Raw genomic sequence first — 24,489 nt, forward strand, 5'->3', positions numbered from 1 at the left:
TTTTTACAATTTTTTTATCTGGTTTTTGCATTCTAATATCTGGGTAGTGTTTTGGGACATGCTCGCTTAGAATTGCCTTGTTGGTAAATCCTTTATTGCCTCATTTTTTTTTCTATTTGTAATTTCTGCTAAAAATTATTTTTATGAAGGTCTTTTTGTTGCCTTGTCCGTACCAGTTAATGTGTTGCTGGTGATCCCCTCCCTAGTAGAACATTTCAGAGTATATTTTTAAACTTTGACAGTTAAGTGCATTTTAGCCCAGTGTAGGCCAAAGCCAGCCACTCAAGTAAACGCTAGGCTGCCTTTCAGTGTACCTACTCTGGGCTGGCTGATGAAAGTCAGGCCTGCCTATTTTAGAAGGCCTCAAATCATTTTGGCAGTTTCGAGTCAGCAGATCACTACAAAGGTTTGTTGATTCCTAGTGCTACTTTTCTGTTTCCATGTACAGTACCTCCCTGAAAAACTTTTTTCTTTCAAATATCAGGAAATTTTTAGAAACATCAGGCCATTCAGCCCAACAAAGCACACCAATCCAATTCACCAAATTTATTTAAATTAAAATGAAGTACAGCTTTGAAGGTCCCAGTACTGTCTACTACCTACTCACTTATTTCAGGTGTCTTTGCTCTCATTCTCTGTGTGAAGAAAAACTGGTAACATTTATGCACAATTTACAGAACACTAAACCGTCTTTGCTGGATTTGCGGTGTCTGAGGGTCATTCTGGGTTCACCCCTAATGGTCACAACCGATATAAAACACAGAGGACAAGGTACAAGACAAGCCAACCCACACTTTATATCGCACCTTCAGAAGACATTTTGAAAAGCAGGCAAAAATAAACAAAGCCACAGAATGTAATAAGGCAAAGCACAAGAAAAGTCAGGGAAGAGCTTGTGAGCATCGCAATGGAGGAAATGGGGCAGCGAGATCGAAATCCAGCTTCATATAGCAAAAGTGGAACTAACTGTTTCAATAAAAAATGTGGAAACAGCCATTCCACAAAGGGGCTGCGTGTTTCAGTGTTGTTCCATTGATTTTTACTTCTGCTGCCATATTGCAAAATGTGGTTGGCTAAATCCAAGTGGACTACCAGCACATATACATATTTGTGTCGGTCCAAGAGGACAGAACAACAGGCTCAGCCTTTTACAAGCAGTCTCACACAGGAATCACGTGCCATCTGCAAGCACAAGAGGGCGCCGTCCCCGCGCCTTTCCCGAGTCCTATCTGCCTAACTCTGCCAGCACTGTGCGTTTCCCTTACAGCGAGCCATCTGCTCCCAAATGCTCCCCTTATCCAAGGACGAAAAAGGCTCAAGGCCGTGTATGCTTTGTAGCCGATGGGAACCCATTTTTCATTTTGACTTATCTAAAAAGAGTCTCCTTGTCAGATCAGGGGAACTGGGAGGTAGAAGGAGGCCATCAAGTATGATTAGCAAATGGCTCCAGTGTGCAGCTAAAAAGATTCCGGAACTTACAGTCAAGTACATTTTTTTTGGCCAATTTTTTATCCAAGGCAGGAAACATTTCAGCCCTCCCAGGTACTTCTTTATAAGCTGGCATGGGCGGCTTAAGGGATTTTCCCATGAGCACATAGTGAAGCAGATGTTGCTGAGATCTTCAAAGGCCTTTGAAACTCAGAAAAGGAAGAGAGGGACCATGAGGTGTTAGAAACCTGGAGAAATGGGTGTGAGGCCTCCACAAAGGCAGTGTCCAGGTACTTAAAGAGCCTGCCTGAGGAGGCTCACTTCCAAATCCAACTACTCCTCACTACTAACTTATGGGTTCCAGCCTAGGAGGCCCCAAACAAGGAGATCTGGCAAAGTAACTAGAAAAGACCCAAAAATAAAGCAAAAAGTCTCACAAGAATGAGGATGTTTGTAAACCCCTGGCTTGTACAAAAACAAAAAAAAAATGCAGTAAAATGATCAAAATAGAAAAAAGGAGTGACAATCCTGAGTCCCAAAAAACACAATCTGAAATTAAACAGTAAATCCATAAGAACAACAATACTTTGAACACTCCAAATGGAACTCATTAATCTGCTACTGGATCTCTCTCCTGTGCTCAGTCCTTTCAAGTGAGAGGGAAGCTCCAGTAGATGTGATGTCAGGGTGGTCCCACCCCCTGGGGCTCCACTCACAAAGTATAAGGCACATCAGTACATAATTAAAAACATAATGGAAAATCCATAAAAATATGAGAAATAGTCATTCAAAATTGGCAATACAACATAAAATACAAATAGGTGCCAACCCATACATAAAATCTGGTACACCATGACAAAATAATGCTCTTTAATATTTTAATGTTTATTAGTAAAGTATATTCATAAACTATTAACAAAAATCAAAGCCAAAAGGAGGGCATCTAATGAGTTGGCCTAAAAGGCAAACCTAAAAACAAAGGCAGCCAGCCTGTAATCTCAGAATCTTATCCTTCAAGCAAAGTCAAAGTCCAAAAAGCCAGAAAAATCAGAAAAATTAACTTCTAGTGGATTCAGAAAATATTCAAAGCTTGTCACTTTCTGCACATTTTATGGTGTTGGATATTTCATTTCAAATGGATACATTTTTCATTTTTGCCCATCAATCTACATTCAATAACCTACGGTATAATGACAAAATGAAAACATGTTATTCAGGAAGATTTAAAGATTTATTAAAAATTAAAAACATTCCTAGAAGTATTCTAACCCTTTCTTGTGGCACTCGACATTCTACTCAGGTGTTCCCTGTAATTCTCCTTGAGATGTTTCTAGAACTTGATTGGAGTCCACCTGTGGCAAACTGAATTGATTGGACATCGTCTTGAAAGGCCCACATGTACCGGAGTATTGAAGGTCCCACAATTCACACTGCATTTCAGAACAAAAACCAAGCCATAAAGTCCAAGGAGCTCTCTGAATACCACCATGGTCAAATTTTGGTGAGGCATGAATCAAGACAAGGGGTTAAGACCCTTTCTAAAGCTCCGAGTGTTCTCCAGGAGCACAGAGACCTCAATAATTGTAAAATGGATGATATTTGGAACCACCAGGACTCTTGTTATAGTTGACCATTTGGCCAAACTGAATAACCGGGCAAGAATGGACCTGGTCAGGGAGTTGAACAAGAACACAATGGTCACTTTAACAGAGCTTCAAAAGTCATCTGCTGTAGAAGGACGACTGTCTCAGCAGCACTCCATTGATCAGGCGTTTACGGCAGAGTGGCTAGACGAAGGCAACCTTTGAGTAAAAGACATATGGCAGCTCACTTGGACCCTGAGATCTTGAGGGACAAGTTTCTGTGATCTGATGAGACAAAAATTGGAGTTCTGGTCAAAGAGTTCAAACACTATGCACTGCTCATCAGCTGCCTAATACCATCCCTATGGTGAAACATCTTGCTATGGGGGTGCAGGGACAGGGAGACTGGTCACATAATTGAGGGAAGGGTGAATGCAGCCAAATACAAAGGCGTTCTTGAAGAAAACCACCTCCAGAGGGCACACTTCCTCAGACTAGGGTGACAGTTCACCTGTCGCCACAGTACTGACCTGAACCATACAGCCAATACAGTGCTGGGTGGCTTCAGGACAAATCTCTCAATGTCCTTGAGTGCTCCAGACTGTGTGGAGAGACCTGAAGATGGCGGTTTACAGATGCTTCCCATCCAATCCAATGGAGTTTAACAGGATCTGCCAGGAAGCATGAGACAATCTCCCCAAATCCAGGTGTGCTATGATGGTAGACAAGACATCTAAGCCTCAAGCAAGGAAAGGCTGTCTGAGCAGAGGAAACAATGCTAAAAATGAAACCAGAGATCTGTTCTATCATTCATCACATCCAAATTGCTAATTAAAAAATGTAGCAAGAAAAGTTGAAACAAAAGTTAGGAACTGGGAAATCTCAAGTATTTTAAAACACACGCACAGGAAAGGGTTATGCACAAACTTGGATAAGGAAACAACCTTATAGCTCATAATGTTAATGACATCAGGTACCACAACCTCCGAGACTATGGGACTCACAAAATGGTGGCAAGATGTGAAAATCAAGAATCAAAATATTATTCATTTTTCACATCCTATTTGAAAACATTACCAATTATATAACATCCAAAACCCATGACTGCACATAAAGAACAGCAAAATAGGTTCAGAAGGACTTAAAAAGGATTTAAAAATATCAGTCGTAACATGTGCAGACCAAACGCTTGCTTCTAGATTTAGGGGCGAAGCTCCTCTTGATAGCAGGCCTCTCTGTCAGACTTGGAGACCTGCCTTTGGAGGTTCAGCCTCACTTTGAATTTCTCGTTCCAGCCAGGACTCCTAACTCTTCGATAGTTCATGGCAAGTTCGACTTTAGCACCTGTGACAATGCATACGGTCCTGATAAAATGTCTCCGGTTGTAATTCCCATCAACACACTAAGCTTTTTAGAAGATTGTCCTTAAAGAACAGCATTTTGGAAAGGAGAGTCAAATTTATTGTTATTCTCAAAATATATTGAAGGTCATTTAGCACTTGATGGAGATATAAAAAGAACTCAGCAGTGCTGCCCACTTTAGGAGAGGGAATTTTATCAGCCAGGACTCAGCAACACCAAACAAGGTTCACTCCCATTTAAAAATTCATCTTTCTTGAAATAATTAATTGGTGATGAAAAGAAATCCACGGGCGTAGTGATGTCAACAGTGCAAGCCTTACATGTGTTTAATTTATTGTACTCTGAATGCAGAGGGGTGTGATTTGTCTACAGGATGTGTCAAACTTGGGAAGAATCCCAATTTAAATGTATTTATTTGGCTGACACTTTTATCCAAGGTGATTTACATCTTTTGAGATATAATTTGTTACATTTGTTTTGTATTGGAGCACAGGCATGTTATGTGATTTGTACTTCTAAAGAGTGCCTCTATAGCCACTAGGCTACACAAAGTTGGCAGGCATTGGTGGTTTCTTGAAACATGGTGTTCTGGATAACAGTTTAGAAATAGGACCTGTCACACATCAGGTGGCGCATGCTGGGAATTCTGGGGCAAAAAAATGACAGGGGCAATGAGAAAAGTCAGGACACTCAACAGCCCACTCTGCTCTCTTTCTAGCAGGAGACTGGATGTGCGTCAACACGGATTGACCCACAGGAGGAGAAAAAAGAAAAAATCTCGAGCCAACCCAACTCAGAAGGGTTACAGAAGAGAACAGAGGACCGGGTGATCGGGTCACGTCACCAGAAGGTCATGAATGAATGTGTGACGACGGACCTCGATTGGGCATCTTGGGTACTGAGCTGGGTAAGGGATAGATAGATAGATAGATAGATAGATAGATAGATAGATAGATAGATAGATAGATAGATAGATAGATAGATAGATAGATAGATAGATAGATAGATAGATAGATAGATAGATAGATAGATAGATAGATAGATAGATAGATAGATAGATAGATAGATAGATAGATAGGGCTACCAATAAATAGATATGAGAAAGGCACTATAAAAAATGATACACAGATAAGATATGATTAGTCTTTATAACGTAAGCAAGCATAGCGCTTACATCTGTTTGCCTTCCCTATATGATAAAACGTGATTATCTAACACTACCTACATCTGGCCCCATCCCATCCAATGTCCTGTTCTCGCCTCAGCTCTTGCGACTGAGGGGGTTTCACTGTTGTTCCATCAGGATCGGCTGTTCAACAAGTAAATACTTTAAAGTAATTGCTCTCAAGGTATAGTTGAAACCATAAACTAACCTGTAGATGAAGTACCACAGAATGTTTTTCTGCATTTAAGACAGACAAGTTCACAAATTCACCAAACAGTGCTTTTCAAATAGAGATTTAGAAATTCATATCATTTCTACAGCACATTGGATTCTCAATGAAAATCAAATTGTCCTTTCAAATTTCCTTGAAAGATAAGGGAGATAGTTAGCCTGATAGATAGATAAGAAAGGCACTATAAAATAAAGATAGATGTGAAAGACACTACATGTAGATCTGTTCGTGTGCTTCTAAAACGAGCAGCACAAGACTCCATAGCTGAAACGCAGCCCCCTCATCGTTGTCAGGTTTAAATTTGCGGCAGATAAGACACTCTGATTGCGCTGTCTGTGCTAGCAGATTTGGCAGACCACCCTCCAGCTTTCATTCAGCACTGGTGGCCTGTTTTATTACATATGCAGTTATTTATCCTACATTTGAAATGTCCTTTACATTCTGTTGAAGAAATCGAGAAGTCTTTAATAAAAGTAAGAACAAGGTTGTTAAAGCAGAGTAAGAGTTCACCATGACTTCATTCAAGTAATATTTTATTGAGTGCCATTTTATGAGTGTCATGATGTCGAATGTTATCACCCATTAAAGAGTAATTGGGATCAGCTGTGCTGGTATTGATGCTACAGCAGCAGCAAACTGGCAAATAAATTACCCTTTGAGGAGTCATTTACTTAATTAAGAAGCGGAGATTGCTGAGAGCTGAAGTGGAGCTCACTGCGGCTGCTATTGGTCCTCTGATTTTGTCTCGGTGGCACTTGCACGTTCCCCTTATTCACTTAGGGCTTTCTCAGAGCTCCTCTCTCAATCTATAGAAATTTAGACAAGGATAATTACCCATTCTAAATTGCCCCCTAAGGTTGTTAGTTGACCTGCGGCTAACTGGCACCCCGCCCAGGCTGCAGTTCTGCCTTTCATTTGAGATCTTGCTGACTTTGGATCGGGCTCACCACAGCCCTCTGTAAGATAAAGTGGTCTCGCATAAAGGGGGAATTAAACAAACCCTTAATAAAAACCTGTGAAGGACTGTTGAAAATGATAGTAAAGCACACGTCCATGGCTTTATCAGTTAGAGGACTTTAGCACTTGATGAATTTCTTAATTGTACCTGTCAGGCTTGGACATTTTGTGAAGCTGGTCATTCTGTCTCTTTGACATGTTAATGAAATTACCAAATCATTGTGTGTCTACAGTTTACACTAAGATGGTGTTCTCTGTTTGGGTTTTCTCAAGTGCCATGAAGTCCAGAGAAAGCCCATCAGGTTAGTTATTTTAAATTGACCCACTCTGCAAGTCGCTCGATGGACTGGCATCCCATCCAGAGTTAGTTCTGGTCTTGTGTCCCTCACCATTAGGACAGGGTCTGCCTTTACACAGTGGACCGTGCCGCCCAGTGGATACAGCATTGTCCTTTAGTCCAGACAGTGCTCTTTTCTTCTGCCATTTCTAGGTAGACAAAATAAATGAGGGAAAAAAATGTACCTGCACTCTCTACTTGTATAGCGCCTTGAGATGGCACTCACTAATGTCCACAAAACCAAAGAGCTGGTCAGAGACTTCAGGAAGTAAAAAGCAGACCACACTGCAATGATTTTTATGCTAACAAAGCCACTGGAATTAAATGCTGACCGGGATATCCCCAAGCACATACAGTGAATTCAAGAAGTTTTCAGACCCCTTCATTTTCTACACATTTTATTCTGTTGTAGATTTAATTTTAAATCGAGAAATTTGCCATTTTTGCCCACCGACCAACACTCAGTAACCCCACAATGACAATGTGAAAACATGTTTTCAAAAAGGTTTCCCAATTTACTAAAACTCACAAACTAAAATCTCTCCTTCACCGACGTATTCAGATACTTCATTCAATACTTTGTAGAAGGAAGAAGTTCCAGCTTTGAGTCTTCTTGGTAAATCTCTGCAAGCTTGGCACACCTGGATTGGGGCAGGTGGCAGTTCACCTTTCAGCACCACAATGACAACGCTGGAGTGGACAAATCTCCAAGTGTCCCAGACATAAACCCCATAGGACACGTGTGGAGAGACCTGAAGGTGGCAGTTTACAGACGCTTCCATCCAATCTAACGGAGCATGAGAGGAAGAATGTGATAAACTTCTCAAATCCTGGTGTGCAAAAGTTTGTAGAGGCTTATCAAGTACACCCAAAGCTGAAATTGCCGCCTTCTACAAAGTACTGGACTAAGGGTCTGAATAGTTACAGTTATTAAATTGTGAATAAATTTGCAAATCTTTCTGAAAACATGTCACTTTGTCATTTTGAGTTATTGAGTGAAAATTGACAGGCACAAGTAGCAAATGTATCCATTTACATTAAATCCAGAAGATGCTAAAATGTGCGGACAGGGGTGGGGTCCGAATACTTTCTAAATCCACTGTATACCCGTTGCCCAGTTTAGTCTCACTGAAAATCTTTGGTGACAGGGGTGGAAAACAGGAACACCCAGGAGAAGGGAGATCATGCAAACTCCATGACGGCTTGAAGCTGGATCTCAACGTGTTAATGCTACCCTCTGCACCGCCATGCTGCTGCCCTATCATTTCTTTAAGCATCAGATGTCATTTCTGAACTGAATAAAAACCTTGAATTATCAGCTTCGAGCCACCTGCAGAACAAATGTTATGTCTGTAAAGGATGTGATCGTCTGGCGCAGGAGGCAAAAGAGAAGCAAATATTTGAAGCCGTGCGTCAAAACCAAGGTCTTACCTGTGATAACGTGGACCCCCGGAGTGTTGGAGATAAGTACACACATGCTACCCAGTGGATTATGGGTAGATGAGGCATGGGTTCAGCGTCACAGCTCGTCTTTATCGGCCACGGCCCCTCCGTATTCGAGTGCACAGTAAAAGGTCACAACATACCCTCATGTGCCACAGAATAGAATTGTGATAAAAAGCAAAAAATAAAAAATAAAGACAGAAATGGCTTTGGTCTGAAGAGAGCCCAGCCTGATAATGTGCTCTTTTCTTGATATTTCAGTTCAATGTTTATTTTATTTTATTCTCAATTTCACAGTGACTTATTTGATGGTGAGTGATGCATCTCGTTTTTCTTTGAAAATTAAATGTTGAGGGGGGATTTATTTTCATAAAAAAACACACACAAAGGCTGGAAATATAATAGAGTGCATAATGGACACATATTGTTAACAAGCTCAAAGCACCCATTCATGCCGCTCCATATAAATCTCACAAGGTTAGGAGCGGGGCAGGCTGAAATGGGATAAGAGCTCTTGGAGCAAATCAAAGGTAACCCAATATTAATCTGATGCTATCGAGAATTCTTACACCTAGCGGCTCCGTGGCGGAGCAGCGCTGCACTGCTGGGAACAGCAGGCTCAATATTTAGTGAGGCCAACGCTCGTCGAGTGCCTCCGCTGCCCAGGGCTCGACCTTTTGAACCTCGACCAGTGATGGGCCTTAATAAGTTTTATGGGGGCGCCTCAGCAGGACGGCCAAACATATGTCAAGGGTAATTTAAGGTCAAACCAACGTGACCCGACATAATCTGCTCTGAAAGGGCGCATCCGCAAACTCTGTTTGACAGGGCATACACGGAGAGGGGAATCCGGCCGCTCGGGGAGTCGCTTTAATAGGGAGGTGGGCCCACAGAGAGAATCCCACAAGGGACAGTTAAGCATCTTCAATCGATTTGAAGGAAGTGATTTAGGAATAAAACACAACATTGGCTGGGCTAGAGTGAAAAGAACGAAAAAAGTTAAGTAAAGTAAAAGGTGAGGGTGCATACAGCATTGTGGTGGGACTGTACGCTAAATGCAGTTTTAGTGGTGCCTCATTGTGTATTCACGGTTACGGCATACAGTACATTAAATAGGGGTGGATTAGTGGCTCTGAGGCTAAGGCATCCCGAAGGTTGCCAGTTCGAATCCCCGTCACTGCCAAAAGAGATGCTATTCTGCTGGGCCCTTGAGCAAGGCCCTTAACCTTCAATTGCTCCAGGGGCGCTGTACAATGGCTGACCCTGCGCTCTGACCCCAAGGGGTATGCGAAAAGATGTATTTCACTGTGTGTTGTCCTGTATAACTATGTATGTGACAAATAAAGAACTAAATCTGAAGTCTGTAACTGAGGGGCGAAGGGTGAGCATGCCTTAGTGAGGAAGAATTGTTTTAAAGCGGCTAGAGACACTTCAGTCGGCTTGTAGTGTGAAGGACCTGTTTATTGGACCACTGAGAGTTATAAGACCACCAGACAGGCTGTGGATGTTCAGCAAGATGTCAGTCAGAAACATTAAACGTTAAAACGGACTGTTGGAAAAATAATTCATCAAGACTTAGCCGAGATCGGTCAGCAAAGTCACAACAAGCAATGACGGTCATCCAGCATCACTATGAGCCAGTCAGGGCAGCAATGGGTACAAAGCAGGAATGATCGTTTTTTCGGGCAGTCCATCACTGGGCACACACACACCACCCTGTGGACTCGCACACAAATGCAAACCACCACACGAAATACCTAAGCTGTCTTTAGAATCTGAAAGAACTCAAAGGGCAGGCACAGCACAGACTGACCTACAGTATCTGTCTATTGTCCTTTCTAGTCCTGTGTCTCTTACATGTGCCCTTGTCCTGTGTCTATCATGTAATAGGCAGAGGCAGAGTGGTGGCTCTGAGGCTAGGCATCTACGCCAGCAATCGGAAGGTTGCCGGTTCGAATCCCATAAACGCCGTAAGTGACTCCACTCTGTTGGGCGCCTGAATGAGGCCCTTAACCTGCAATTGCTCCGTCCTCGGTATGACGTTAATCTGCATCCAGTCCCGCAAGCAGGTCCTCCGACTTATTGGGAAAACTTGGGGGTGGTGGTAGGATTGGCACTGCAGCCACTGTATATATATATATATATATATATATATATATATATATATATATATATATATATATATATATATAAAAGTGTGAGGTGCCGAAGTGTCACCCGTTGCACAGCTGCACTTGGACCGTGGGATGGGTGCAGCAATGCGTTGTAATCGGCACACACTCCCAGCCTCTCCCTCCTCTCTATCATGTAATGCCTCTGCAATGTGTCTATTCCACCTATTACACTGTACCGTTCTTATCTGTCTGTTATATAGCATGTCTACTTTCTACGTGTCTGTCTACTAGACGATGTCTATCTCATTTGTCCAAGTGGCCACAGTTCAACACATTTTGTTGGTTCTGATTTACGTTAGTCAGTGCCTATTGTGTTTTCCTGCATGTTTTAACAAACCTGTGTCTTGTTTATTTTACAGCACCTCTTATGTCTATTTAATATATAGTTCCTTTCAGATCTGTATCTATTATACAGCACCTTTCATATTCACCTATTATATAGTGCTGTTCATATGTATCTTTATGCCTACCCATCTTATAGTGCCTTTCCTCTTATCTGTAATTGAATTCCTTTCTCGTCTGCCTATTATACGGCATCTTCCCCACCAATATACAGAGCCTTTCATTCTATCTTTGTCTATTATATAGTGCCTTTCATATCTGTCTATCAATCTGTTATTAAGCACCTTGTCTATCATATGGCACCTTATCTATAGTCACACACAGACACAAAGCGGATGCCTTTAAGGCTCTGACATGGTAAGCACTGCCACCCTGAGACAACAGGGGGTGCTGTCCCTAACAACCTTGTCCTTCTGTCCAGAACTCCTAAGGACGGCAGTCAGATGACACCTGACCACACCCTCACAGGCCTGCCATGTCCCGGCCCTTTTGGAGCTCAGGGGTATATAAACGGGAGTCCAACAAAGGTGGACCCCTGATATTTGACCAGGGTGCATGGGAGATGAAGACGGAGTAGGAGAGTCACTCCAGACTACAGACACTTGTGTGGTTATTTTGCTTCTTGTTCATTTAAAGTGGGATTACAAGGTTGGTACCCCTACATTTTCAACCCGTGTGTTTTGTTTATTATCTCACTTTAGATTTATTTAATATACACCGGTTAGCTTCAACATTAAAACCGCTGAGATGGTGAACTGAAGAACATTGATGATGTGGTTACTTGGCACCTGTCATGTGGTGGCATACATTAGGCCAGCGTTTCTCAACCTTTTAAGTATTTGCGACCCGAGTTTTCATAACAGTTTTAATCGTGCCCCCCCTAATGTTTTTTTGAAACCCTAATAAAATTTATTCCTATATTTTTTGCTGCCGATACACCGCTACAAGTTTAAAATTTCCCTATGAATAGTGAAATTACACCACATAGCCCCACAGTTTGAGAACCGCTGCATTAGGCAGCAAGTGAACAGTCAGTTCTTGAAGGTGACGTGATGTGCAAGTCATAAGGATCGGAGTGACTCTGACAAGGGCCAAACGACTGGGTCAGAACATCTCCAAAAAGAGCAGGTCATGTGGGGCGATACAATGTCTCACTTGTGTTACTGAATGGATGAGTAGTAATTTTCTCAAACTAAATAGAGAAAACAGAAATTTTAGTGATTGGCAATAATGGATATAATGAGATTATTAGAAATAAACTTGATGCATTAGGATTAAAAGTCAAGACGGAGGTAAAGAATTTAGGGGTAACTATTGACTCTGACCTGAATTTTAAATCACATATTAATCAGATTACTAGGACAGCATTTTTTCACTTAAAAAAATATAACAAAAGTTAGACCTCTTATAACATTGCAAGATGCTGAGAAACGAGTTCACGCTTTTGTTTTTAGTTGTCTAGATTACTGTAACGCACTCCTCTCAGGACCATCAAAAAAAGGAGATCAATCGATTACAGCGAGTGCAGAATGCAGCTGCTAGAATTTTAACTCGGAAAAGAAAATCCGAGCACATCAACCCAGTCTGAGCGTCCCTACACTGGTTACCTGTGTCATTTAGAATTGACTTTAAAATAGTGCTTATGGTTTACAAAGCCTTAAATAATCTCGCTCCATCGTATATTTCGGAACGTCTTACATCTTACACTCCAAATCGTAACCTTAGATCTTCAAATGAGTGTCTACTTAGAATTCCAAGAACAAAACTTAATAGAAGTGGTGAGGCGGCCTTCTGCTGTTATGCACTTCAAATCTGGAATAGCTTGCCAATAGGAATTTGCCAGGCTAATAGAGTGGAGCACATTAAAACACTGCTGAAAACACATTACTTTAACATGGCTTTCTCAGGGCTTCATCTTAGTTAAATCCTGATGCTCTGTATATTCAATTAATTATTATTATTCATGGTGGCTCCAAAATCCATACTAACCCCTACTTTCTCTTCTGTTCTTTTTCCGGTTTTCTGTGGTGGTGACCTGCGCCACCACCACCTAATCACAGCACTGTGATGTCCCTACATTGATGGATTAAAGGCCAGAAGTCCATGTGACCGTCATCATCAAGTTCTTCCATGTGAGCCCTGAATACAATGAGGACTGATTGTGATCGTTTATGTTAGGTAGAATGCCTAGTGGGGGCTGGGTGGTCTCGTGGCCTCAGACCCCCTGCAGATTTTTTTTTTTTTTCTCCAGCCGTCTGGAGTTTTTTTTGTTTTTTTCTGTCCTCCCTGGCCATTGGACCTTACTTTTATTGTATGTTAATTAGTATTCCCTAATTTTAATTATTTATTTTTGTCTTTTTTCTCTTTCTTCATCATGTAAAGCACTTTGAGCTACATTGTTTGTATGAAAATGTGCTATAGAAATAAATGTTGTTGTTGTTGTGTTCCCAGTATGGAGCAGTTTGCACTAACCAGAAACAGTCCAAGGAAACTGGCAACGGGGTCATGAGCACCCAAATCTCATTGTTGCAATTGGGGAGGGAAGGGGATCCCACAAAAAAAGCTACTAGAGAAAAAAAATGGCTGAAAAAGTTAATGTTGGCTATGAGAGAAAGGTGTCACAACACAAAGTGCATCGCAGCTTGCTGTGTAGCCACAGACCCACCAGAGTGTCCATGCTGACCCCTGTCCACCACCGAAGGCACTCACAATGGGCATGAGTGTCAGAACTGGACCGTGGAGCAATGGAAGAAGGCATTCTGGTCTGATGAATCCCGTTTTGTTTTAGATCATTTGGACGGCCGGGTGCATGTGTCATTTATCTGTGGAAGAGATGGCAGCAGGATGCACTATGGGAAAAAGGCAAGTTGGTGGAGGCAGTGTGATGCTCGGAGCAGTGTTCTGCTGGGAAACCCCCGAGTCCCTGGCATTCATGTAGATGTTACTTTGACGTATCACCTCCCTAAAGATTGCCGCAGACCACATACACCCCTTCATGGCAATGGTCCTCCCTGATGGCAGTGGCCTCTTACAGCAGAATAATGCACCCTGCCACAATGCAAACATCGTTCAGAAATGGTTTGAGGAACACGACATACAGTTCAAGGTGTTGACTTGGCCTCCAAATTCCCCAGATCCCCATCTAATAAAGCATCTGTGGGATGTGCTGGAAAAACAAGTCTGATCCATGTAGGCCTAACCGTGCAACTTACACGACTTCAAGGATTTGCTGCTAACATCTTAGGTGCAGATACCACAGAACACCTTCGGAGGTCTTGTGGAGTCCATGTCTTGATAGGTCAGAGCTGTTCTGGTGGCATTAGGGGGGCCTACACAATATGAGGCAGCTGCTTTAAATGTGGTGGCTGATCGGTGTGCACGGTCGTTATTTGTTATACAGCACTTTGTCTACATGTTAATCAATTATATACTGCATTTCATATCTACAGTGCATGTTATTAAGCTCCTTTCTGCCTATGTAATATATAGCATCTGGTCTCTCCATGTAACCATCACAAGGCACCTTATTTATAAATCTATTCAGTATACACTGCCTTATATAGCACCTTGTCTATCTATTATATAGTGACTTTCATGTCTTTCTATTGATCTTGTTTATTTTATAGTGTCTCACGTGTCTATTGATTGAATAGCGTCTTTCAAATCTGTCCTTCTGCCTTATAGTGTCAGTCTGACTAGCTATTTATTAAAGCCTTCTGTATGTTTTTATTATATAGTGCCTTCCACGTCTACCTCTCTTATAAAGTAGCTTTCATGTCTATCTTATTTTATGGGACCTCTTATTTCTATTTATTTTATAGTGCCTTTCATATGTATCTATCATGTCCTACAGTATCTTTCATGTTTCTTTCATTATTCTTTTATTGACATATTAATATTTCAACATTCTCAGATTTCTAAAGAAGAGTAAGCATGACATCTACTTATTTGTGTTTTAGACTCAATCACTAAATCTGATGAATGAATCAATAAAACTACAAAAATAAAATGCAACAGAAAATTGTTTGGATCTTTGGAATCAGCCATGGAATAGCCTTTGCATGGAGCTGCTGTCTCTCAGTGGGCCTGACTGATGACCCCACTCTGCCATATCCAGCGAGGTCCTCGAGAAGGTGAGGCTTTGGTCATTCACTTTTTTCAGAGAATCTCTTTTCCTTATGCTCTTTATTTCCATGCCTTTTTTATGCCCATCTGCTGTGGTGAATTATTTTTTTTAATTATTTAGCACATCACGGGTACAGCAGCATTAAAGTTGACATGAGCCAATCTGTATACCCCCGCCCCCTTTATAATGATAAAGCGTTAGGGCAGAGTGCAGTCTGTGATTTAGGATGTAATCCCTGGATTTCTGGATTCTGGGTGGGCACAGATAAGACGGCCCATGTGTACGCTCATTAACCTTCCCCCCAGCCCCATATTTTGAGAGCTGAATGACATGTGCTGCTTGCTTTAACGTGACCTCAATATCTCCCATTGATCCTAATTCTCAACTGCCACCAGACTGTATGATGCCACCATTTTGAGGAAGACTTCTACAGGAGTTTACAAAAAAAAAAAGCTATCTTAAGAAAGAAGTGACACAGGGACACACATTAAATGTGCCAGCTGAGTCAGAGTCACTAGAAAACTGGACCTGAACAAATGAGCCCCAAATGGGGGTTTTAGTCTGCTACACCAGTTATGGGCTTACTCTGCACAGTCCTGCGGGCTTACAGTGATCTGGGATCATGTCATGATCTGGTTATTGTGTGTGTGTGTGTGTGTGTGTGTGTGGAGTCTGCTTGTTCTTCTTCTATCACAACTGGACCAGAGTAAAACAACCCTAAAGGTGGGACCATAGAGCTTTATGATAGATGGAAAGACGGTCAGACGCTTAGATGTGACAGGCACTATATAATAGACAGAAAAGATGCTGTATTATGATAGATAGATAGATAGATAGATAGATAGATAGATAGATAGATAGATAGATAGATAGATAGATAGATAGATAGATAGATAGATAGATAGATAGATAGATAGGGCACCATATGACAGACAGACGTACGTGAAAGGTAGTAGATGGGAGATAGATATATAAATACTTATCAAAGGTACTATATGATTGACAGATGACCAGGGATTTAGAGAATGAGGTGCCACTTAAGAAGGTTAATGGAGAAGGACCCTGCAAAGCCCTACCTGGTAAGGTCCCTGCAAGTACCAATGTCACTTCTGGTCAGATGACTCTGGAGGGAGTGACAGAGAGGGGGCTGGAGCAAATGTCAGGCAATTCACTTCTGCTGAGTGACAGACAAAATACTGCACCTGAATGTAAATGGTCATAATATTTGAGAGATACCTAAACCTAAGGATTAGGACTGATCAAAAAAAGGAGCGGAAAGAGGCTATATAACAGCCAGACAGATACGAAATGCACTAAATATTTGATTCCCAAAGATGTGTGGCAGTTCAAAACTGTTCCTGTGTGTGCATCGGCGAATGGATCCTGTGATGGGCTCGCACCTTGTCCTGCGTTCTTTCCTGCCTAGTGACTAGTGCTGATGAGATAGACCCTCCTAAAATGGACCATGGGAGGTTTAGAATGTTACATTATAATTAAAGTATCAAAGTGTCCAATCACGAGGCACAAAATAAATTTGCGACTTGAGAGAGAGCACAGCGGAGTGGGCATCAGCAGCATAGGGAAGCCTAAGAGAGTCCACTTTGGAAGTATTCAACATGTCAATCACCTATGAAAGGGGCGTGGCTTGACAGACAGTTGCCACAGACACAGAGAGGCTCTTTAGAGCTGAAGAGCGGTGGCTTTACGGAGGTGCCGCACCCTGGATGCTAGGCTGGGCAGCGTGGAGTCCTGGGTCCTGCTGTTCCCAATCAGATCTTCTTGCTCCCTGTGCTCATGTCTCTCATGTTTTGAATTATTGTACAACACGGGCTAAATCCCTGCCTGGGGATTACAGTTACTCTTTGATAGCCTTTGTTCAAAAGGCCTTGAACACTGAAGCCATTGTCCTGTCACCCAGTGACATTAAGCCTCCAAAAGCCAGGTTAGCGATACAGAGGAGCAATGAATGAGCCGTACTCTTTGGGGACAGAGACACATTCCTGGGCAGGTAGATTTACAAGTAACTGGATGCTGCTGGCTTAGCAGTCATTTTGTTTTTTTATTTTTTTTCCCAGCCGTACTGTAAAGGGCCTGGCTTTCATTATACAAACCAAGTTATGGATATTTTCTTTCCAGATCTTCATTATTTGCAGTGATCTCATTGTTATACCACACAGGGTTAGCATGGTGTGTTGCGCTGTTTCCTCACAGTTTCAGGAGGCCATGGGTTCAAATCACTGCTGGTCAATGACTGTGTGCATACTCCCCATGCCTGATCTGGATTTCCTGTATGTCTCTTCGTCCCACATCCAGGTTAGTTCAGTTGGTGGCACTAAAGTGACATCATGTGAGTGTCCCTAGTGATGGACTGCTGCCTTGTCCGGGGAAACGGTCACCATGATGCTGCTGACAGGAGCACCACAGAACTCCCAGCACCATCTCTTTAAAGGGAATGGTACACTACTCAGCCATTCAAGAGACCTCCTAGAAAGAGGAGAGGTGCACCTGGGATGAGTTTAGAGCTGACCATTAGCCAACTCTAGAAAGGATGCCAGTCCACATCAGGGCACACACACTCACATGGGGCCTATTTAGACTCATCAATTATCCAGTACCGAATGGGACATGAATCCATAACAGGGGGCACCATCACACTCACATCTACTCATAGTGGGACAGTTTAGAGTCAACCAGTGCCCAGCTCTAGACGGAATACCAGTTCATAACAATTACACATAGACACTCACACTGGGCCTATTTAGAGTCACCCATTAGTCAAGTCATCCAACCCAGGCTGCCCAAATTTTGACTCCTCCAGAAAGCCACCAATCAGAGGAACCTCTGTCCATCTGTCACTCAAGCCCCACCTCCATCCACTAATGACTGACATGTTCATTACTTTTTAAATAGACTCTGCTGTATTCGCCTAGGTTGATGCCCACTCCACTGAGCCATCTGTCATTTTGCACCATCATTTGGTGCCCACTGTTAAGAGGTTGAAAAGCTTTCAGACGTGGTGCTGCAGAAAGATAATGAACATTTACTGGACAGAGAAGGTGACAAAAGAAGAAGTGATGAAAAGAATGGGTATAGCAAAGAGTATGGTGGAGGAGATGATAAGAAGAAAGATGAGACTCGCAGGACATATGATGAAGGGGTCAAGTAGGAAAATGGTGAAATTGGTGATAGAAGGATGAAGTAGTGACAAAGGATGAAATAACACATGGTCAGTATCAAAAGAAAGATGGGAAGTAAAGAGAAACACAGAATATAAGAAGAAGTGGAAAGATGAGGTTGCCAGCCTTTGCAATGAAGAAGGCACATAAGAAGGAGGATGGGTCATAAATAGCTAACCCAAAGATGGTGCAATCACATGCCCACAAACTCACACAGGGTCAATGTATAGTCGCCAATTATGTGACTTGGGACAGGCCTAAAATAGACTCACCCATTAGCCCACCCCAGATGGGATGCCAGGACATAACAGGGCACGCATACACAGTGACAGTTATTCATAGTGGGCTCATTTAGAGTTGACAATTAGTCAAACCTGGACGGGAGACAGACAGTCCATAACAGGGGAGACCCATACACACACACACAGATGTTCAGGCCTGGCCCATTCGGAGTCACTACAGTAGTTAGCCAACCTTGAATGGGTCCAGTTTAGAGTCATCAATTATCCAACCTAGGATGGGATGCCAGATCACAGCAGGCCACACACACTCACACTTGGCCAGAATGGAGTCAGCAGTCAGTCTGAGGAAGTGGAAGGAAAATAAGAAGACATGGAAAAAAACACCGGGAAGACACAAAGGCCCCATATCCTTTACATCTACATCTCAAACTTTTCTTCTAAAATGAAATTAACTCTGGACAGTGCTGTATAAAGATTAACAGCTGTACTTGAGTAATAAGGGAGAGACCTTTCTGAAAAGTTACTCAAGTAAAAATTACATTTGCCCAAGAGAAAACTACTCAAGTAGAAGTGTTAAAAATTATCTGATATTAAGTGTACTTAAGTACAGGTACAGTAATCCCTCGCTACTTCGCGGTTCACTTTTCGCGGATTCACGACTTCGCGGATTTTATATGTAAGCATATCTAAATATATAACGTGGATTTTTCGCTGCTTCGCGGGTTTCTGCAGACAATGGGTCTTTTTACTTCTGGTATTTGCTTCCTCAGTTGGTTTGCCCAGTTGATTTCATACAAGAGATGCTATTGGCGGATGGCTGAGAAGCTACCCAATCAGAGCACGCAGTTAAGTTCCTGTGTGCTGCTGACTGGCTCAGCGACGAAGTGCTGCATTAACCAGGAAGTCTCATCTCACTCATTCAGCATTAACGTGCTCTTGCTACTGCATTCAGGGGATTATCACCTTCATCGTCATAATTTTTACTGCGCAGCATATTCATCACCATCATCACGTCATATATAGCTACGTGTACTTCGCTATACAGTAAGTGTAAACTTATCTACCGATTTCATATTGCTTAATAACAGTATTGTCCCTGTTATTAATAGAGTAAAGGGTGGGTTGTAAACAATACAGGGAGGGTTTAAAAACGTCCAAATACACGTTAAATAATTAAATAAATATGGTGTCCCTACTTCGTGGAAATTCAGTTATCGCGGTCGGCCTTGGAACCTATCTCCCGCAATAAGTGAGGGATTACTGTACTGTAAATGTAGGATGGTCTCCTTCTGTTTTAAATCCATCCAACCACTTTGGAAACCCGCTTATCTGAAACAGTATTCTCAAAACATACTAAAGTACAGTTACCATACAACACTGGCTCAGGCTTGGCTTTCTCTAATATGTTCGTGTATTAGTGCCAGCGAATGACTGAACCAGTTCCCATCATTCCAGACTCCCAAAACACTGAACGACGCCTCTGTTGCGCTCACATCCTACACTGACAAATCACTTATCGTTGCTGTTGAATTTAACTGATAATCAGTCAATGTTTTACATGTCTATTTAAAAAAAGAAAAAAAAAAGCTGTTACAAGCATAAAAGCTTTCTAATTAAAAAGCTGCCAAGTCCAGACTGTCAAGAAGAGGCAGACTTTATTATGTGCACTCGTATTAGATGAAAGCATTTAAGAAACAGCAGCATGAACATCAGTTTCTAAGTAATTCCTCTGATTACACGCCACTGTGGTGTTGTTCACTTGTTACAGGGAGGGATTTAAGCAGAAGCTCCCGTTCATTTCTTGTTGCCGAAGCTTCAGAACGTGTGCTGCTTACATAATGGGGCGCCATATAATTAGACATCTAAAGGAGGCTCTACGGCCAATGATGTACAGGGACACGGACGCTCCTTTAAAAACAAAAACATAAAAAAAGATTAAAAAACATTGCAAGTTGTTGGTGATTTCTGCTGGGTTGTTGTTAATTGACTGAAGGGCACTGGCTAAACATGAAAATTCCAAATATCTGTCCATTCTGCTGTCTGTTCACTAGAGTTCAAGCAGGAACCTGAGAATAAGAGGCTGGAGGTTGAGCCTTGTACTGTATACTTAAAGTAAGGTGTTCATACATGCATTTTCTGCCCTACTTGACCAAATGCGTGTTTATGTAATAACATAATATACAGTGTGATATAATGTAGCATCAACTGCCAATACGGATTGTTTGCTCTTCACATGGCTCATTTAGGTGGCTCGTTATCACCGCACAAGATGGAATTCCATATGCGACATTGCAGGCTTGCTGTTTTATAGGCGCACCTCCCGCTGGTGATGGAATGCCAACTCATACTACATGTGACTCACCCTGTCTGATACAACCTATCAGTGCCGTTACAATAATAGAAGAGGATACAATAGAATGTCCATCCGGCCACGCACTTTCAAACATGCTTAATCCTATTCAGGTCTATGGAGCCAACATCAGCAGTACGGAGTGTACAGCAGGAGCCCCCCCCAGAACAGGTATACACAAACCCACTCTCATTCATACACAGTAACCTTAGAATGACCAATTAATATAACAGCACTTGTGAGGGAACCAATTCTACTCTACATAAATATGAAATGACAAACAAGGAAAGTCGTACCTCCCGATAATGCATGGAGTTTTCACAAAGGTGACTCAGCAGTCGTGTCAGTGGCAGGAGGCTGCGGTTGAAACAGGTGAGGAAAAGCTAATTAGGGCAAGGCTTGGGATTCTTCTTGCTGCACCGTGACTCACTACCTACCATCTTAATAAATGATTTGTTGACAGAGCTCCCTGTAGAGTGGAATGCTCTTAAATCTTTGATGTTCTGTGGTGTATTATATAATAAATAGATGTGAAATGCACACTATAATAGACAGACCTTCAATTTTGTTGTTCCTTTGTAAAAGTGACAATGACAATAAAGATCGATCTATCAATCTAGACATAAAAGGCAATATACAAGAGATAGATGGGAAAGGCACTAAATAGGAGGCTGAGAGTAAAGACACCATATCATATAGAAAAAAGCAATTAATAAATAGAAATTAAAGCACTAAATAACAGATAGATACAAAAGACAATTTATGAAAGATGTAAAAAGTACTAATAGAAAGAAGTTAAAGTCACTATTTAATAGGAGGATGTGAAAGGCACTATATAATAGATATAAAATGCTGCATATGATAGAGATATAAAATACACTATAAAATAGATATAAAAATTAGTATGCAACACAAATTAAAGGCACTATATAATAAAGAAGTTTGCTTATGGCAATAGATTGACTCTATAAAATACATATGAAAGGCACTATAAGATGCACAGGTACAAAAGGCACTGTTTGGCAGATGTTAAAAGTAGTATATGATCAATATCTAGAAAGGCACTATATGATAGATATATATAGGCAGTACATATAGACAGAAGTTAAAGGTACTGTATAATAGGTGGATGTGAAAGGCACTATATCACAGATATAAAACCGTGCATATCATAAAGACAAATATGAAAAAGACATATATATGTCAGAGGGGGACACTTTTACATTTTTTTGTGCACTGGGTGGTTCCATTAGGCACCCACTGTTGGGACTGGGGGGTGAGAAGTTAAAAGGCTATCTGTACTTATTAATGTTTGGTAACCATACATTTTGTTAACTTGTGTTTTTATTAATTGTTAAACCCAGGCAATTTAGATGTGCCATTGATTAAACTGTTTGTCCAGGACTGACAACAGAGGGGTGAAGTAAATATAAACTGCTGGCCAGCAGAAGGCAGGAAGGATAGTCCACAGGAAACGCTGCCAAGACACTCGGACAGGGCACAGGGGCTCGCAGGCAGACAAGGGTACCTGGCTGGCACAACGTGAGGCACAAGGACGGCAACACTTCCAGGGAGGAAGAGACAGCTCCACAAAGAGACGCCGGATGTGGGTTCAGCGAGAGAGGGAATCTGCATGAAAGGACCCAGTAAAGCTGACAGACGAGAAATGAGGCGTGCCTAGGTCCCAGCAACACAAGGAGCCCAGAGTGGAAGAAAAAGGGACAATGAAGAGACGCTGACAGGGAGTCAACAATTTCACACAACTTCTGTGAACAATTAAGTGTTGGGGTAACACAGTGCCCAAACTGGACTCTGCACCACTAAAGGTTGTATCCTCCAATTCTTGTTTTTACAGACTTTTAGAGTGTGGACTGTGTATTTTCCTTTTACAAAAAAGGAAATTAATTCCTGATATGTTTAGGTTCTGTTATGTTCGTTTATCTTTTTAATATACCTTATATTGTCTTGTACAATAGAATTACTGTTGCCTTTTTCTGAAATTACTGTTGTGTCTTTCATTGTGTGTTTACTCACCGCCCAATTTAAAGAAACCTGTGTGTTATTATTGGTTAATTTTCAGGAGTTTCCAGTCTCTTAATAAAACTGGGTGGCGTAGTCGGATATTTTAATGGTGTCTAAGTTAGATTACCTATAAGTGTGACCAGACACCTGTGACATTCGATTCCCGAGAGGGAGTGCAGTGGAGTGTGTACACCTGATGAGCCCAGAATGAGGGCGAAACACGTGTCGTGTACTCTTTGCATTTATTTGACAGTAAACTATTTCAACCATATATATATATATATATATATATATATATATATATATATATATATATATATATATATATATATTACACACACACACACACACAGGGGTGTGCAAAAGTAGGTTTACAGTTGTTAATATGGAAAAAGACAAGTAGATTATGATTGCTACACTCAAGCACATATTAATAGTAATAAGACAAATAGTAAAAATAAAATAATAAATACATAATACAAGAATAAACTGTGTTTCGTGTACTCACAACTGTAAATCTACTTTTTTTTTTTTTTACCACCCCTGCATGTATATATGCACACATATACATATACACACAATTTCTACAGTATATTTTTATATATATATATTGATGGATACAAAAGACTGTTATATTACATATAAAAGGTAGCATATGACAGACAGATATGAAAGGTACTATACAAAGGCATTATATAATAAATGTAAAAGATAGCATATGACAAATTAAAGGCACTATATAATGTATATGAAAGGCACCATATGATGTTCAGGTACAAAATGCACTAACTGATATGTATATATAAAAGGTAGTATATGATCCATAGCTAGAAAGGCACCATGTGAAAGATATAATGAGGTAGTACATACAGTACATAGATACAAAGCAGTATTATAAACATATATACTGTAAATGGGTAGCATATGACAGACAAATTAAAGGCTCTGTATAATAGATATAAAAGATTGTATATGACATATATAGTGCTTTTTGTATCCTATCTGTGTATCTAACAGACATAAACGGTAGATAAGATAGCTAGGTAATACTTTTCCAATCCGTCTAGTAGATAGGTTGATACAAAAGGCACTAACTGTATATAAGGTCATTCTCTGGCTCCCTTCTATCCAGCATTAGACTAAGCCCGTTCATGACACGGCCCGGTATATTTTTGTTTTTTTCTTCACCCGTGTTGCTGTATGAAGTGCGCTCTTCTTCGTGGAGTAGCAGAACATATGGCGTTAGGGCAGAGACTGCGTGATGTTGAACGGGGGAAGTGAGGGGTACAGGGGGTGCGCAGTGCCTCTCAAGGTCATGAAGGTGGCGGTCAAAGGTCGGTGCGCTGCCTCCTGCTGACATAAAGGTGGCTTTCAAAACCGAGCAAATTAAAACCATTTCTGCTGGAGTGCCGCGTGTTTTTTGGAGTCCGGGCTGTTTATTTACTTTTTCTTCTTTTCCACTGAAAACATGTCCTGGACCGTGAGTTGAAGTTGCGCTACAGAAACAACGTGAATAACGCGTTATAATCCGTTAATATTGAGCAATAAAG

General features: G+C 41.4%; 1 protein-coding gene across 1 annotated transcript in view; it reads right to left on the reverse strand.

Annotated features, from left to right (window-relative positions):
* Nucleotides 1–668: 668 nt before the first annotated feature.
* The window catches only part of clasp1a (cytoplasmic linker associated protein 1a), a 991,009-nt gene continuing 967,188 nt past the window's right edge, over nucleotides 669–24,489 (reverse strand). The window contains exon 44 of the transcript XR_007935484.1: nucleotides 669–681. The gene's annotated coding sequence lies outside the window, so the exon portion shown is untranslated. The remainder of the gene's footprint in view (nucleotides 682–24,489) is intronic.

Source organism: Erpetoichthys calabaricus, chromosome 8 (assembly GCF_900747795.2).
Source record: "Erpetoichthys calabaricus chromosome 8, fErpCal1.3, whole genome shotgun sequence".
In the NCBI taxonomy this organism is placed as follows: Eukaryota; Metazoa; Chordata; class Cladistia; order Polypteriformes; family Polypteridae; genus Erpetoichthys; species Erpetoichthys calabaricus.